Source organism: Periophthalmus magnuspinnatus, chromosome 22, assembly GCF_009829125.3.
Source record: "Periophthalmus magnuspinnatus isolate fPerMag1 chromosome 22, fPerMag1.2.pri, whole genome shotgun sequence".
Classification (NCBI taxonomy): Eukaryota; Metazoa; Chordata; class Actinopteri; order Gobiiformes; family Gobiidae; genus Periophthalmus; species Periophthalmus magnuspinnatus.
Genome location: NC_047147.1, coordinates 4,491,705 through 4,501,544, shown reverse-complemented (window position 1 = coordinate 4,501,544; position 9,840 = coordinate 4,491,705).

Below are 9,840 nucleotides of genomic sequence, written 5' to 3'. Positions count from 1 at the left end.
AAGCTAACTGCTGACAAGCTATCAGCTAACGAGCTTACTGCTAACGAGCTGACTGCTAACGAGCTACTGTTAGCATAACAGTGAGTGTTGTCTTAATTTTCCCACAGCCACATGAATATGAACATGTTATACCTCTTTTAAAAGGAGGAGCAGTGTGGTTTTTGTTCCGGTCACAGAACACTGGACCAGCTCTATACTCTACATCGGGTCTGTTACGACCCATCTCGTGTGCGGACAGGGAAGTAATAAAAGAAAACCAAGATGGAAAATGATAAATTAAGAAGTAATTTAATGTACAGGGATGTTAAGGGTAAACTAAAAATATATATAAACACAGTGTACCTTGCAAGGGTCAAAAAAGGGAAAGTTAACTAAAATACAAATTTTACAGTAACAAAACAAAATCTTGATGAACAGTCAGTACTGACGACGAAGTGTCTCACAACACAAAGTCACTACCCCTATAGTGACTTGTCCACAAAAGAGACACACGAATTGGCAGACTGGCCACTCCAGGCCAGCAGCCCCGAACAGGCGTCCCGAATCTTCTTAAGCAGTTGGGAGGCAGCTGAATGTGGGCCCCATAATTGGCCAGGCTGGAAAACAGTCCTCCAATCACATCCAAGGGCTTAAACAGGCATGATTATGGGGAAGGGTAGACAAATTTAGGAACTACAAACAATAAAAAGAACTTAAGGCCTAGGGCCGTAACAGGGTCCTGGACAGTTCATGGGAGTTTTTCAACCATGTCCCTCGTGGTGTCCTTTGGGGGGTGCTCCAGGAGTATGGGGTTCAAGGTCTTGTGCTAAGGGTTGTCCAGTCCCTGTATGACCGGAGCAGGAGCTGTGTTCGCATTGCCGGCAGTAAGTAAGACCTGTTCCCAGTGCATGTTGGACTCTGCCAGGGCTGCCCTTTGTCACCAGTTCTGTTCATTATATTTATGGACAGAAATTGTAGGTGCAGCCAGGGGCTGGAGGGGGTCTGGTTTGGGAACCACAGGATTTCATCTCTGCTGTTTGCAGATGATGTTGTCCTGAAGGCTTCTTCGAGCCAGGACCTGCAGCAGGCACTGGGGCGGTTTGTGAAGCGACTGGGTTGAGAATCAGCTCCTCCAAATCCGAGGCCATGGTTCTTGACCGGAAAAAGGTGGTTTGTCCTCTCTGGGTGGGTGGAGAGTCTCTGCCTCAAGTGGAGGAGTTGAAGTATCTCGGGGTCTTGTTCGCGAGTGAGGGAAGGATGGAGTGTGAGATTGACAGGCAGATCGGTGCAGTGATGCGGTCGCTGTAATGGTCTCTTGTGCTAAAGAAGGAGCTGAGCTGAAAGCTAAAGCTCTTGATTTATCGGTACATCTATGTTCCTGCCCTCCCCTATGGTCATGAGCTTTGGATAATGACAGAAAGGACAAGCAGATCAAAATGAGTTTCCTCAGCAGGGTGGCTGGGCGCTGCTTTAGAGATAGGGTGAGGAGCTCGATCACATGGGAGGACCTTGAAGTAGAGTTGCTGCTCCTCAGACTTGGCTCTTGGCTCTCCTCAGCTGAGGTGTCTCAGGCATCTACTCAGGATGCCTCCTGGACCACTCACTAGGGAGGTGTTCCGGGGCATGTCCCATCGGGAGGAGGCCCCGGGAAAGTCCTAGGACACACTGGAGGGATTATGTTTCTCAGATGGCCTTGGAACACCTTGGAGTCTCACTGGAGGAGCTGGAGAGCATGTCTGGGGCAAGGGAAGTCTGGGAGTCCTTGCTTATACTGTTGCCCCCGCGACCCAGCTCTGGATAAGCAGAAGAAAATGGATGGATGAACAATGCATGTACAAGCAAACGGCAGTGCCACTTAGCAACGTTAGCATGCGACTATTGTAAACACATGCACAGTGTGGCCACACGGGTCAGAGCTGTGAGCGTCAAATAAGAGTGGTATTGGCTCTTGGTATCGGCAGTCCATTGATGAGTATGAGTACTGGCACATGGTATCGGTATCGGTACTACTACAATTACTGCCTTATACTGCAAAAACTCAAATGTTTTTCTCTGATCTCTGTATCAGTGAAAGCTCATTTTTCTGCTGAGGAACTTTTCTGAAGGATGATTCCAAACTGACCTTTAACCTTGAAGATGCTGTTGAAGATACTGTGCAGGTGACACCAACCAAGCATTTGCAGGTTAGATCTGTGGAGAGGCGACCCTGCTCACTGTAAGAATGCATGTGTTTAACTGTAAAAACACCTGTAATGGAAAAAACACAAGACTAATAACCTGGACCTGGAGTTGTGTTTTGTTTCTTTCACACGTTTAACACACAAGCCCTGCATATTTAGGCTGAGTTCTTCACTCACACAGAAAACAAAATGCTCTGTTCCACCTCATGATGTCATCATGTGGTAATGCAGGAAGTGCTCCACTGTCTTTTTAAACTCAACACACCTTCACTAGAATCATTTGGATCATTTCAGCCCCAGAATTGTCAATCTCTACTGAACAAAAGGTAAAAGGAGCTGTTAACTACCACTTCATGACATCACAAGGTGGAACAGAGCATTTTGAGCTTTGGAGATGTACAGACTAATAATAAAGTGTTACTCAAACATGTGTGAATGAAACAAAACACAAGCTCAGGTCTGTTTTTGAGGAGGGAACAGGATTATAACATGAATTAAAGCTACATATAGGGCCTTTATAAAGAACAAAGTCTAAACAGTTAACTCCTAAACTACTGAGTAATGTGTGCGTCTCTGTCCTCTGTGGTCCTGGTCTCAGCCTGATGCCTTCATGATGCGTCATTCATTGAGGTTAGGAACAGCACAAACTATTTTTACCCTCCATAAATGTCACTGATTTATTCTCACATAAAACATGCTCGTAAAAGTGGTCAGGTGAGTTCCTGACGATGATCCACAGCCAAGACTTTGAAATGTGTGAAATGATTCTCATTATATCCAAACATGCAACTCGATCTGCCCCAAAGAGCAGCAGGTAAGAAACAGCATTCACCTGTGTGTATGAAGCTGAAGCTGGTCACATCAATTAGCTCCTCCCCTCAGACCACAGACTGTATTCACCTTATTCTGGATGTTGTTATGGGCGTTGCCATGGTGATTCAAGTTGTATTATTTTGCATGGGGCCGACCTTAACAGTAAATAAGTTCTACATGGACTACACAGCTGTTTTAAAGTCTCCAGAGACTTGGTCCAGTGTTGACCTGTTCGCAAATCAGCACTACTTTATATCATAATTTAGCTCTGAAACTTTCCCCAAATTCTCCATTGAAATGAATGGGATTAACTGTTAACCGTTGCCACCACAAAGAAAGCATGTATGGGAAAAGGGGCGGAGCTGAATAAGGTCAATATATACTCTGTGCTTCAGACAGATATTCTAGGTAGATGATTTATATCAAAACAAATATGGCTGTTTATGAGGAAGAAAGAAAGGAAAAAAGGTCACCTTCTTTCCCCGAGGTCGCTCCCACTAGCGTTAGCAACAGGTTTGATTGATAGCGTTGCTAAGCGCCCACTCCTGCTAAACTAGTGGTGTGGGCAGGACGGGGTTTTACGTTGAACAGCCTCGCTCCGGATTGGCTTTTTGGTTATTATGATACTTGCAGTCCGAATTCCAAATATGGAATTCAGCTCCAAATTACCCCCTATATCTGCTCTGGCCTCAATGAGCTTCATTTGACTGGAGCTGAACACTGTGGGTGACGTCACACTCACTTAGTCCACTTCTTTATACAGGCTGTGCATCACTGAAATAAACAAATCTGATTGGGCGATCTTGTTTGGTTCTGGCTTAAGATGTGACGGAGAAAGCAGGGACCAGACTGATACCTCTCTGTATAAAAACACAGGGGGGTATTCTGGAGTTACTAGGCAAGCAAAATATATTTACTCTTAAAAACTTTTGTCCAGTTGACAACATTTTTATTAAAATTTCTTTTGTGATGGCTGGTCTGGACAACTGAGGAATTACACAACATATTGAAACTTTGTGTTTGTCAAATGTCTTAGACCTGTCCTCAGGAGGCTACAGTCTGTTCTTTTAGTCATGCATTATTATATTATTTTAATGGATCCATAACAAAGTCTCCATCTGTGATTGACAGCTGAGGAATCGTCCAATGAGCTTCAGCTGATCTTCTATTACTTTATTTGAACCGCTTCTTTTTCCAGATGAAGGTTTAGTTTGTTTTCATCCCTGACAGTTTGGACTTCTCACTAGCGCCTCAGAGTGGTCACATGATGTCACTGTGACGTGTCCGGTCAGCTCATTTAAACAGGTTTTGGTGATGTCTTACGACAGGTGGAGGCAGGACGACAGAGCCATCTGCAGGCCGACTTCTTTAGGACAGTATCCCAGGTGTGTGAGAGTAAAAAGCCCCCTCGTCCCGGTTTATAGCTGGTTAAATTAGCTGATCAGACACAGTAACATCACGTGACCACTCTGAGGCGCTAGTGAGCAGTCCAAACTGTCAGGGAGGAAAACAAAATAAACCTTAGTCTGGAAAAAGAATTGATTCAAATAAAGCCAAAGACCTGATGCTTTTTGGAGGTCACTGAACTGAAATAGTCAAATGTAGAATCTTGACCACCACAAAGAGGAAAAGTCAAGTCCTGGTCACAGCAAAATTCATTTAATCTATTCATTAAATGCAGAAGTCTGAGCCTGAGTGCGCCCCCTGCTGTTCAGTGACGTCATGTTTTAAATGTTTGAGAAGTGCAGCAGTGAGTCAGAGCAAAGAGCCAGGACTGAATCAGAATCAGAACAGTGAGTCTGTAGGAGACGCCGTGTTTGTGTCAGAGTTTCCTGCACTTGCTTCAATTACAGTTAAATACTTTACTTGTTTTAGTTGTATTATTATTATTATTATATATTTGGGGGGTTTTGGAGTTTACATCAAATTTAAATTCTAAATCAGACACAGTTTGTCACTTGTTTTACTGTTTACTCTCACATCTGTCAGTACATCAGTCAGTACTCATGGTGTAGTTTTACTCTCAGGGAAGTTCACACTGGTCCCAAGTTTATTTGTGATTTGGTTTAGTCGTATTCAAGTTCTGTTCTAGTCCTGGCTTAGTCCTGGTTTAGACCTGGTTTAGTCCTGGTTTAGACCTTGTTTAATCCTGTTCTTGTCCTGGTTTAGTCTTGGTTTAGCCCTGGTTTAGCCCTGGTTTAGCCCTGGTTTAGTCCTGGTTTAGTCCTGGTTTAGTCCTGGTTTGGCCCTGATTTAGCCCTGGTTTAGTCCTGATTTAGTACTGTTCTAGTCCTGGTTTAGTCCTGGTTTAGACCTTGTTTAATCCTGTTCTAGTCCTGGTTTAGTCCTGGTTTATTCCTGGTTTAGCCCTGATTTAGTTCTGGTTTAGTCCTGGTTCAGTCCTGATTTAGTTCTGTTCTAGTGCTGGTTTAGTCCTGGTTTAGCCCTGGTTTAGTTCTGATTTAGTCCTGATTTAGACCTGGTTTAGTCCTGGTTTAGCCCTGGTTTAGTTCTGTTCTAGTCCTGGTTTAGTCCTGGTTTACTCCTGGTGTAGCCCTGGTTTAGTCCTGATTTAGTTCTGGTTTAGTCCTGGTTTAGTCCTGGTTCAGTCCTGATTTAGTTCTGTTCTGGTCCTGGTTTAGTCCTGGTTCAGTCCTGATATAGTTTTGTTCTAGTCCTGGTTTAGTCCTGATTTAGTTCTGTTCTAGTCCTGGTTTAGTTCTGGTTTAGTCCTGTTCTATCCCTGGTTTAGCCCTGGTTTAGTTCTGGATTATTCCTGGTTTAGTCCTGTTTTAGACCTAGTTTAGTCCTGGTTTAGTCCTAATTTAGACCTGGTTTAGCCCTAGTTTAGTCCTGTTCTAGTCCTGGTTTAGCCCTGGTTTAGACCTGGTTTAGTCCTGGTTTAGACCTGGTTTAGTCCTGGTTAAGTCCTGTTTTAGACCTGGTTTAGTCCTGATTCAGACCTCATTTAGCCCTGGTTTAGTCCTGGTTTAGCCCTGGTTTAGCCCTGGTTTAATCCTGGTTTAGTCCTGGTTTAGAGCTGGTTTAGTCCTGGTTTAGTCCTGGTTTAGCCCTGGTTTAGTCCTGGTTTAGACCTGGTTTAGCCCTGGTTTAGTCCTGGTTTAGAGCTGGTTTAGCCCTAGTTTAGTCCTGGTTTAGTCCTGGTTTAGTCTCGGTTCTGATCTGTCTCTTTCTCTCTGTCACAGTTTGTCCTGGATTTTCTGAAGAGGCAAATCAAGAAGAAATTGGGCTAAACCAGTTTTCAGTCGACGTCTTTAGAGACTCAGGCTCTGCACCAAGAGCCAAGTCTGAGATGCTTCAAACGCTTAAAAACACACACAAAACACTCTGCGCCACCTTATGTGTTCTTGTGGTAATACAGGAAGTGCTCCACTGTGTTTTTAAACTCCTCCACTAGAATCATTTGGATGATTTCAGTCCTATTTATCTACTTGTGGGTCCAGTGAGGTTCATCTGGTATTGTGTTAATTTCTCTTAATATATTTTTTTTCCAGACCAAGGTTTTGTTTGTTTTCATCCCTGACAGTCTGGGCTGCTCTCTAGCGCCTCAGAGGGGTCACATGATGTTGCTGTGATGTGATTGTTCAGTTGATTTAAACAGGTTTTGGAGATTTAAGGAGGCAACAGAAATACAGAATCATGCCCACAGGACTTTAAACCAGGACAAGGGGGTCTTTTCACTCCCACACACCTGGGGTACTGTCCTGAAGAAGTCAGCCTGCAGATGGCGCTGTCGTCCTGCTTCCATCGGTAGGAAGACAGCACCAAACTGTCAGGGATGAAAACAAACTAAACCTTGGTCTGGAAAATAATTGGTTCAAATAAATGTCCTTCCTGTTCCTGTGTCTGAGATGAAACTAACACAAATCATCCTGTAATGAACTTTTTATTTCCACATCACTATAAACCTCAGCCTCAGCCGCAGACCTACTATTTGTTTGTATGACAGAAGTCAATGTGAGAACTCATTTTAACAACAAACTAATCCTAGAGAAAAGAGGCTTAAATGTGTTCAAAGTGGTTCAGCCTGAGAGTGGAGAGAGTTTACACTTTCAAATAGAGTATAAACGAAATAAAACATCAATAATAACGTAAAAGTAACTGTTAATATGATGCCAAATAAGTTTTTTCGTGCACAAATCTCACTGGTGTCACCTGCTCTGCGTCTGTTCTGATTCTTGTGTGGGTTCAGTGTAAAAATGCAGACAAGATAGAAAGAAAAAGATTCGGCGCTTTTAAAAATGAGATCCGGATCCAACCGTTCACTTTAAGGAACCGTTCAAAACAGCCGACTCGTTCACGAACGTCACTTCAGCGCTGATTTTACACTGAAACTGAAGTCTGCAGTGGTTTGATCTAAAGGGGCTGCTGCTTCACACAAACGTTTATTTATTATTTGTTTATTTTTTATTTATTTTTTCATGAGGACGTGACATTCTTGGGCATCATTTTTCGTTTGAGTTGAAAAATAATAATTCAGAAAAGAACGGAAGCAACATTTTTTAGAAATTAAATCTATTCGATGCCGCCCCCTTGTGGACAGATGTTGTACTACAGACGCAGGTTGATAAACCTGATTATTATGGGAAAAGTTTGAACATCACAGCACGTATTTAGTAGAAACCAGAGAACTGTCATGTTTTCTTTTAATCATGATGAATATGAGGATTTATAAAGGATCTGACTCCATAAATACGACTGTAACTCTCAGATAGCAACTGAAAAAACATTATTTACATTCAGTTTCGCTCAATCCGAAAGCAGAGCGAGGATTTCAGGTTGCCAGATCCTTTGCCAAATACGTCCCAAAGTATGTCATTAAACGTACTTCTCTGTCTCCATGGAAACTAGCAGGAGTCAGACGCTGTACCGGATTGTTCTGTGTGTGTGTGTGTATGTGAGCGGAGACCAAAGACTAGAATAAAAGGTCAAAAAAACACAGGGAATGTTCATAATGTTCATGTTTACTGACTCAGTGTTGGTGAAGTGGAAAAGCTCCTCTGAATCGCTCCCACAAACGCATGAGCAAACCAAAATATCACAATACAATTAAATGAATAAATAAAAAATACATTTGATTTAGACCCACATCGTCACATTCACACGTTTGTAACCAGAACGTTTGGGTTTAACATGGGACCAGCCTGGAGGCCTTCCTGAGACACAAACTACTGCAGTGCGGACAAACAAAACTGGCATCTTCATAATGAGATACAAAAATGTAAATATTTCTGAACATAAATACTGTAAAATGATGAGGACACAGACAGCAGATCCAAGAGCAACATTAAGACTCACACAGGTTCAAATCACCATTGTTTTGACCAGACCGTCGGATTTGTTTCAAACATGGAAACTTTCAACACTTGTATTTCATGTTTCTATATGAGATGAAAACACTAATCCAAGAATCTATATCTACAGGAACATACGGATTAAACCAGTATAAACAACAAATGTCACCGTTATGAATGTTGTCTCCATGGAGATGTTGACGCTGCCAAGTTTAGCATTGAAGCTATGCCCAAGTAACAGGTCAGAGGTCACACTTATAAAACTCTATGTGGAATTTTTACTAAAAGTTTTCATACAAACAAAACAAAACTCAGATCTCCTTGTACCGGAAGCTGACTAAAGTTCTCAAATTGTCTTTTTATAGAGCAAAAATTTAACACTGATAGTCACATACGCTTTATAAAAGAGTTCAGATCTGTGGAAAGGCGACCCCGCTCACACTGATAATGTATGTGTTAAATAATAAAACACCTGTCATTGAAAAAAACATGAATGCCACACTGTGGAACATTCCATGGAGACAAGCAGCTGAAAAAAGCACATAGTGCAGTTTTCAAGAATTTTTAGTTTAAGTTCCTATATTACTCAAAACTGACTCCTGTGAGCTTTAATCCATGTTCTAATGCTGTTCCCTCCTCAAAAACAGACCTGGAGTTGTGTTTTATTTCATTCACACATGTTTGAGTAACACTTTATTATCTTTATTATCATTATTTATTATGTCTACATCTCTAAAGCTCAAAATCCTCTGTTCCACCTTGTGATGTCATGAAGTGGTAGTTTTCAAGTTAACAGCTCCTTTTACCTTTAGTTCAGTAGAGATTGGCAATTCCAGAGCTGAATCATCCAAATAATTCTAGTGAAGGTGTATGGAGTTTAAAAACACAGTGGAGCACTTCCTGTATTACCACATGATGACATCACAAGGTGAAACAGAGTGTTTTCAGTTTGAGAGAAGAACTCAGCCCAAATATGCAGGGTTTGTGTGTTAAACATGTGTGAATGAAACAAAACACAACTCCAGGTCTATTTGTGATGAAGAAACAACATTAGAACAGAGATCAGAGAGCAGTGCATTATGGGCCTTTAAAGGTAAATGTCTAAATGTGGTTTAATCAAACATCTGAACTGATTTAGTTTAGAAGGATAAGATGATCAACATAAACTTAAAGAACTAATGAGGTTGGACTCATTTTACTTAAACACAGTTAAAACCATTATATTTAAGAGTTTGTAACTGATGACATCACTCTAGGGAATTCCAACTGTTACCTAGCAACCACACGGTACACTGGGCCAAAACTCCACCATGTCAGAGATTAATATTTTACTTTTTTTTTTTTTTTTTACCTTATGTCACCCTCTATCTGTAAATTCTTCTTTTTGTTTGTGAGCACTCGTTACACACGTTTAAACTACATTTCGTTCTGGGGATAAAAAAAAAAAAAAAAGTGGAACAGGATTTATCCTCCATTTTAAGACAAAATGTGAGAATGATTAAAACCTGCAATACTCACTTTCACCTCAACATCACATGACTTTAAAGTCCTTT